Below are 9,394 nucleotides of genomic sequence, written 5' to 3'. Positions count from 1 at the left end.
CAATAATCATGCTGCAGACAGAGTGAGACATAAGTAAACAACAATTCAAATTAGTGTGCATATCGCCTGCGCGGCACATAAATTCTCGTGCACGGCAACAATTTGAGCAGTGCGAAGCCGAGCAGCTTCGCAGCTTAGAGGGAACATTGATTTTTAGTTGGAAAATATTTAGCAGTTAGTAGATATAATTAAAATCCAAAATCGATATTTTATCATTTATTAGAATAAAGTATACTGTACATGAGAAGGTACTTATATAATGATGATAAAAATTGACTTTTTCCTACAGTTTAAGACAATGGTTCTCAAAGTATAGTCCGTGTACTGGCTTAACGAAGAAGGGGCTCAGGGACACTGGGTCTCTCTTCGTAATGAAAAGATTAATAAAACTGCTAAAGTTCGAAAAAATAATTTAATTGTGGAGTTAACTACTAACGTAATAATTTATATATATTTGTTATAATTCATTATGTAAGTTTTAAAGCGAAAATTTATTAAAATGTTTAGTTATTCACATTAAATTTAAACTTCGGCTTTCTTTTACGTCGGAACAAGTAACCTGTTCGTGGTCCGTTCGCTATAGTATAGCGTAATGAATTGGTCGTCCGCACACTGACTTATTCATTTTTCCAGATGGCAATTTTATGCTATTTAGCCAAAGAAAAGACTATTTCCACCCATCTCATATTGTTATGTAATAAATGATCTTTGTGTTTGTGCTTCTCGTTTTCTGCTAAAAAAAGACAAGACAAAATTTGCTTTAACTATCGGTCACCATACTAGTTCTCGTTCTCGCGCATTTTCACGAGAGTTATGAGACATATTTATTAATAATTTAACAGTAGTTAGACTTGTAGAAAACGTATTAAAAAAACTAGTTAAAATTAAGTTATAGAAAATTCAAACAATAATAAATTTACAAAACCTAACTATGAGTAAACGACAAAGAAGAAAAAAAAAGCACAGTATCTGCGGGGTGGCCACATCCTTCACCGCACCATCCACATATCTCTTTAAGTTACAGGATAGACAAAATATTTTGGACACATTCTAGTGTTATTTAAGGTGTTATTTACGAGATAAGAAGTGGACTCCAAATAATAAATACTTGTCAAAGTTTTCCCTCCGCAAAATACCTATGAATTAATTTCAATGTTCGTGGGTCGATAACTTTGAGGATCACTGTTTTCAGAGACCAACATTGTATACTTAAATCTATCTTTTACAGCTTGTATTCTCGGATATTAGAAATTTCCTCTCAGGTTTCTTATATTGAGAGTGCCATTTACAATACTCATTAATTTTTAATTTAAAACAAATCGATGTATATAATCGAGACGAGTTGATGATGATGATGATGATGATGATGAATGATAATAATAATAATAATAAAACTCCTACAAATCACACATTCATACACCAAGGACATACAAATGAAATTTGGCCTAGATAAATGCAAAACACTTCACATAGAAAAAGGAATCCTGAAGAAAGAAGATTTTGCACTTGGAAATGGAGACGTTATTGAATCCATGGAAGAGGGCGAGTTCTACAAGTATTTAGGATTCCAACAGGCCAAACTAACAGAACATGCACAAATAAAGCAAAGATTAATTAAAGAATACCAAAGTAGGTTAAATGCTATTCTCAGAACACAGTTAAATGCAAAACACACAGTTAAAGCAATAAACACATATGTCATCCCAGTACTCACATATTCTTTTGGAGTTATACATTGGACTCACACAGATCTCGAGCAACTCCAAAGGAAAACAAGAACTACACTTACTAAGCATAAACAACATCATCCTAAATCTGCCACAGAAAGATTAACCCTTCCACGTAAAGATGGCGGACGTGGCCTGATTGACATAGTTAACCTTCACTACAAACAAATACAGTCACTGCGAGAGTTTTTCTACAAAAAACAAGAAACATCACAATTACATAAAGCAGTAACTCTAGCAGACTCGAATAACACACCATTAAACTTACACTCACATCATATGGACACAACACAACATATAAAAAGCATAGACACCATTAAGCAATCGTGGGCTCGAAAAACACTCCATGGCAGGCATCCTTATGATCTGGCCCAGGATTTTGCTTGACAAAACTGCGTCAAACAGCTGGTTAGCTCGGGAATGCCTCTTTGGAGAGACAGAAGGATTCATGATCGCCATACAGGATCAGGTCATAAATACTAAAAACTACAGAAAACACATACTCAAAGATGCAACACTCACAAATGACACATGCAGAAAATGTCACATCATGCCAGAAACTAAACAAAACATCACCTCTGGTTGCAAGCTCTTGGCACAGACAGATTATCTACACAGACATAATCAAGTAGCAAATATAATACACCAAGAGCTTGCAAAGAAACACAAATTAGTAGACATCCACGAACCATACTACAAATACATTCCACAGACAGTATTGGAAAACAACACGCACAAAATGTACTACGACAGAGCCATAATCACAGATAAAACAATTTACCACAACAGACCAGACATCACACTCATTGAAAAACACAATAAAATCACATACATTATAGACATATCCATTCCAAACACTCACAATATATAAAACGCTTGCACTGAAAAAATTAGCAAGTACACAGAACTCGCCCAGGAAATAAGGCATCTGTGGAGGATGGATAGGGTGCTTATTGTACCTGTTGTTCTCTCCTCTACAGGTGTCATACCACACACACTACACAAAAGCCTGGGCACATTACAATTGAATAGAAACACATACATCACACTACAGAAGGCCACTATATTGAATACATGTCATATTGTGAGAAAATTTCTGAATACAGACACACACACTGATACACTTCTTTAATTTCTGTTTTGGTTTCTGTTTTGACTTTGGTCCGGCATAGTACACAGCCACCGGTGTTAACCGAGTATATCTCACTTAACCCAACATAATAATCAGCGCAGAGCCCAAACGGTTAAAAGTTGAAAGTTGAAATTTGGCTACATAGTTAGGGTACGTCACGAGAACGCACACTGAGAAGGGATTTTTCGAAATTCCTTTCCACGGGGAGAGGGAGAGAATAAAAACTTAACAGTTCCATCAACAATGGAAGTGTTAAGTACCAATGGAAGTGTTAAGTAATAATGGAAAACAAGAGAAAGCGACGTGCAAGATTTACGGGCACTGGAGGGGCAAAAAAGAGTAATATGTTAGAACATATTCGATTTTCAAATTTAAACAGATTAGTTCGGTTTTTCTCGACCTTTCTTCTTTAGAACATTCGATGAAAATCGAACGATATAATCAGAAGACGTCGTGAAAATCGAACAATATTAGAACATTCGATTTTCAAATTCGACCTTTCTTTAAAAATTTTTAGTTTGTTGATGAAATTAATCTTTTTCTTCTGTGACTATAACGTAATAATCTTAATCTTCGCTATCGTTACTTTTGCTCGAACAACGCCGGGCCTATCTGCTAGTTTTTAATAATCGTTTCACAAAAAGTTTTTTATTTTTTAATAATTAGTAAAATGATTCCAGTTACAATTTTAATTCATTATTTTAAATGAACTAAAATTATCATTTGTATATTTATATATAGATTACAAATTATTATAACATTTTCATTTAATTATTATTAAATGAAGATGTTTGTTTGTTTGTTTGTTCGCTACGCACGTCTATTCCGTTCGACCAAATGCTACGAAACTCAGCAAATACTTCAGCAAACGTTCAAATACTTTCAACTTAGATAATGCCGTAACCTCCATTCAAAAATATCGAAGGATTTCTATATATCGATTAATTTCTGTATACAGTATACCCCCTATAACACGGGTTCATATAACACGGATTCGTATAACACGGCGAAAAAATTGCGATCGTATTTGTATGGCACGCTAAAAGAGACTCGTATAACACGGTAAAACGTCATCACGGACTCGTGTCGTGATAGGATTGGTCAAATCTGGACCAATAGCAGATATTCTATAAGCTGAGTTTAACCGAGCACTGGATCTACTAAAATACATTTATTATTCAATGGCCATAAAAATTATATTTTTATTAATGATGTCTCCAAAGTTAAGTCATTTTTATGCGAAAAATTGGCTGATCAGAAAACACGCGTCTGACGTTCTATGAGCAGCTCCGCGATGAAAATAAGCTTAAGCAATGGCGTCGTCGAACGGTGCACACTCGGTAAGTAATCCTACAATTTTTTATTTACAGCATAGTTTATATGAATTATTCCCAAAAAATTATATGTGATTTGGAAATGTTGAGTCAAATTAGTCTAGAATCGATTAATTTTATGGAAAAAGACCTTTCAAACAACCGTGGTTTATAAACTGCACACGTGCTGAACTGTGATTGGCTCATGTATTTAAGTGACTCGTACAACACGGATTCGTACAACCCGGAATTTATCTACCGTGTTATAGGGATCTACTGTATATTCGATTGATGGCTTTACATGTAGCGCCATCTATTAGAAAAATTTAAGAAAATAATTAACTAAATATAATTCTTACAAAAAAGGATATTATATTCACCAAATTACTGCAAGTTTGATGTAACGTGAAATAGGCGCCATTACGCCTTTACTGCACATAGCACTTGCTTGCGTGGAGTGTAGTAGTGTTTTGCCCCTGTACATCATATTTTTCCTGTTAGCAATAGAGCCATGCCGGTAATAGAGCTATATGTATCTAATTCCGTCCAGGAAACAATATTTGAATTGAAATAACAGGACTTGCAGTTCAAGTCGGAAGTTTATATATAGTTAATCTGGTCCTCTTTCTCTTACGATTTTCTCATCTGGTCTCGACCTTTATCCACCTAAAGGTCGATTCACACACAACAGTGACCTAACCGTGCAGTATTTGTTTCGTTTTCTCGGTGAGTAGTCATGCAGTTTTCCGAGGAAGAATTGGCTATCATAGCTATATGTTTGAACGATGAAAAAAAAAATCCAATTAAGAAAGCGCTGCAAGTGGGTACATCAAGCACGGACAAAAAAGTCAATAGAAGGGGAATTTCATACACTTTATAAATAATTAATACACGATGAAACTGAATTTTTTGAATTCTAATTAAATAATTAAATAATAATTAAAATAAAGAAATAAAGTAAAATACCTGTATTTGATTATAATTAATTATTGATTATTTTGATTTAAAATTTCCTTTGATTTCCGTAGAAAACAAAATTTGCCGTCAGCGAAAATATCGTTCCCGAGAAATGTACTTTCACGTTACAGTCACGCCACTGCCTCTCCACAGCACTGATTAATTATAATTATTAATTGATATTTTTATTTTAATAACAACTATTGGTGTTATTAAAATAAAATATCACTCCACAGCACTGTAACGAACGAGTCTGGACAGGGTTGTTTAAAACTAGGTCAACGATTTCCCACAGACAAAAATTTACTGTACTGTGCCGGCACGTCACTGTTGTGTGTAAATCGACCCTAACTCCGTTCTCGAGATTAAGGAAGGTCAGAGACGGATTGACGACAAAATTTATAAGTCTACAATATTTTCAAATTCCAACCCAATAAGTACTCTCCAGTAACCGAGTGGATAAAACCACCGAACACCGGTAGTCGGTTGTGGGTTTTCGCGTTTCCAACGAACTGGCCACGTGGAGTTTTCTGCGTTTTCTTCACGTTAGTAACACTTAAATTGGGGCCAGCTTTACATAAAAGTCTTTCTGGAATGCATCCTCCTTGGCAGATCGCTCACGCGTCGTGTTGGCGTAATCAAATAAACCAAACCAATTCTAATAATTTATCTATAAACGTGATATTTACAAAGACATGCTTAACTATCAAGAAACCTGGACACCCCGCCTTTCCCTTGATTTTATCTTTCCTTACTAACTCATAAACCCATTACCCCAAACTTATTTCACTGATACTGCTTAAGATGTTCTAACGTACAGCCAAATTAATGTATGGGCAACGATTTTAAGGTACAAATTACAGCTGCTCGAAGTCTTTTTTCTATGCGGTTGTTTATTTTTTCCTATTTATTATCATGGCGACATTGCTTCATTCAAAATTCCTGTAGTTGTAGTCTGTGTAATGTGCACTTTATTCACATGTTGAGTGTTAATATCATAATCTGCTTCCACTATTCCTATGCCACAATTTTTAAAACTTTCTTTTATTTAAGATGTTTTTGCTGAGCTTTACTTTTTCAACCTGGTTTCACCAGTTTTTTTACGGGATTAAATAAAAGCAATTATTTTCGTATTTTTACGAGATTTTGTTTTTTATTTAAATAAGTCTTATATCAAGTCTTTCGGACATTAAGGTTAACAACTTCGATCACTTGTGAGACCATCACAATCTATCCAATCCGCGTCACTTTTCAAATATTAATAATAGACCAGTATTAAGTAGTAGTCGTTGACCATCCTCTCTCCCAGGAGGAGGACTACTACTACTTTTGGTTGAATTAACTTTAACCTCCGTCTGCAACAGTTCTTTCTACCTATCGGACCTAGCAGTATGGTGACATTCGAATAAGAAAATTACATAATACAAGGTTACTGGCCAGGACAAAATACGTTTTAAGTGGTTTTCGAGGATGCTGAGTTTAAATATTCGGTCCGTTTTTTTTTTTCGAAATTTCATTCGTTAGCTGATTACCGTTTGATATTTGGCTGTGAATGGTACAGTTTCTTAAAGTTAACATTAAAAAAAATACGATATCTTAAAAATTTAAGATTGATGTCAACTTGATCAATGAAATTGTGCCATTTCGTATCACCCGAGTATCGCAATAAACATGACAATGGAGGCTGAAATAACCAAACTCTATATACGGTTTTTGTTTTAATATTTGTTATGTCATAGTATTTAATTTATATGACTACAAAGGTTATCATACGTAGGGTTTATCACACTGAGGGATCAATCTAACACATTTTCAAAATTTTTTTTCTCTACTGTAAACAATTTAAAGAATTGTGTTAAATGTGTTAGATTGGGCACTCGGTGTGATAAATCTTACTTATGATAACCTTTATAGTTATATGAATCAAATTCTATAATATAATACAATAGAAGGGCTAGTAGTACAAAGTAAGCTAATAATCTTAATGTTGTTTTTATTTTTAGCGCGAGCAACGCTGGGCTTACCTGCTTTTTTAAAATGATAAAAAATACACAGATACAGTTTTAATTTTATGCTTTATTTTCGACGCATTTATTCTTTAATTTTATAAAAAATATAAAAAGAGAATAACATTTGAAAGTATATTAAAACAACTGTTATATATATATATATATATATTAAAGACTCAGTATATATTATAAGTTTAGATAAGATATTCGTAAAAACTTGTATGGTAGTTAATTAACAGATCATTTGTATCGATGTAAACATGAAAGACGTATTTCTTCCAGCTATCATAACATTATAAATATACGAAGGAACAATAATACTTTTTCTATACTTCGTCGATTATCTTCGCAGAATGCCGTTGTAATTGTAGTGACTATTTAGAAGAAATAGCAAAAATATTTTCTGATCATTTTAAACATATTTAAAAAAAATAAATTTAAACAAACTGTCCCTTGAAAATGAACTAACACTCTTATTGCAATATGGTATAACCTACATCAATTCAATCAAATATATCAGGTAAAAGTATTTATTCTTATATCACTTCTGATCTTCTGTTTATTCTATTTTCTTTTCTTTTCGGTTTTTTCTAATATAGGAATTATAGAATAAATAACTGAATAAAAATAGATACGATGCATACATTATAAACATGTATTCAAGGTTGTCTTTAGAAGTATCACATTTGTAACCATTGATGAGTAACCAATATACCCAAAACGAGAGCAAGACTCCAAACAACATCTGCAATGTTTGCATAGCTGTAATGAACATGGCAATTTTAACAGGAATCTTTACATTCAAATACTTTAAAGCGAAATAAGAATACATAAATGAATGAACCACGAGATTCACATAGCCAAAACAAATTCCAAAAGAACCTTCTTTAGATCTTGTGTACCATATTGCAATTAGAGTAGCCACGTGATGATACCAATGAAGAAACATTAGTTTCCTTTTTCTCAACACTATCAACAAGGTATCTCCCAATTCCCAAACTTTTGAAAGTGAAAAAAGCATAATCCAGAATATAGTTTCGGGTCTCAGTTCTATTATAGATTTATCGCAGACTATTTGATAGAAAGAGTGACGTGTGACATAATAATAAACTGCGGGCAAGCATCTCAACACAGAAACTATACTATAAATTGCAAGAAATCCGTTCCAAATTATGGATGTACTTCTGAGATCGTAGGCGGGTCTGAACTTCATGTATTCTCTTAGAAAATAGACTGTCAACAGATATATGAATGATATATAGATGGAATAATGCCAGTATCTTTCGAAAAATGTTTTCATGTCTTCGTTATTGATAATAGCTTCAAATCCATAATTATTTAAATGAGATTCAGTTAAATTAGAAGACTTCATTTCGGAAAGGATGTGCTGAAAAACATTAGACATATTCAGATAAGTATATATGCATATATTTGCATACAAGCATTTGAAATATTGAATAAATATATGTATAAATTTAAATTATTTAATACAATATTAGCCTAATAATATTCGATGTATTGAAAAACTTTGTTTTGTGATTGCTAGAAAAATAAAACAGAAATGTTTGTAACGTTTAATTGCTATAAAATTTCAGCTAATTGGTTTGAAGGATACAGTTAACGATATTTAAAATTCAATTAACTGAACATTTCGTGTTCCAATATAATTAGTTTTTACGATCTCTTTAATTGCGCGGCTTTTCAAACATTTAAATGTTAAAAATTCCATGTTTTTAAAAATATTTAATTATTTTAAAGTTGACCTTAAAATACTTTTTGCAATTTTTAGCCATTTTCAAACCCTATTTATGCATTATGGATTTCGATTTTCTGAGGGCAATAAGAAAGCCTTTGTTTCAAAAACTTTATGAGTTCAGATAGACCCATAATAGTCTTTGTTTTGATTGGACTTCCCGATATATCCGTCAGGATGGTAAAGGACGGGTCCTATACATCCAAGGCGGACAAACTGGGATTTTTTGACCGCTTGGATTCAGATCACAGGTCCTCAAGCGGCTGTCAACTTAACCGCTTGAAGCATCTGGCCATCCATCAACTTAAGACATTAGTATAAATAAATATTTTGATAAGCTGGCAAGAACAGCAAGAAAGTTCAATAATTTTCAATTACACGGGGTTCTCGTTTAACGTGGCTAACTTGAACCAAAAGATTACCACTTTAATTGAATCTATGCAAAGTGGAGTTCATACATTCATAAAAAATCATATGAAAAATGTTTAATTTATACTTCAATA

General features: G+C 33.1%; 1 pseudogene; it reads right to left on the bottom strand.

The window, feature by feature from the left end:
• Positions 1-7,697: 7,697 nt before the first annotated feature.
• LOC136979854 (very long chain fatty acid elongase 6 pseudogene) lies at positions 7,698-8,543 on the bottom strand (annotated as a pseudogene).
• Positions 8,544-9,394: the final 851 nt, after the last annotated feature.

Source organism: Centruroides vittatus, unplaced genomic scaffold (genome assembly GCF_030686945.1).
Source record: "Centruroides vittatus isolate TY-2023 unplaced genomic scaffold, ASM3068694v2 contig_651, whole genome shotgun sequence".
Lineage (NCBI taxonomy): Eukaryota > Metazoa > Arthropoda > Arachnida > Scorpiones > Buthidae > Centruroides > Centruroides vittatus.
Note: the sequence above shows the minus strand (reverse complement) of the source record. Positions and strands in the feature narration are given on the sequence as shown.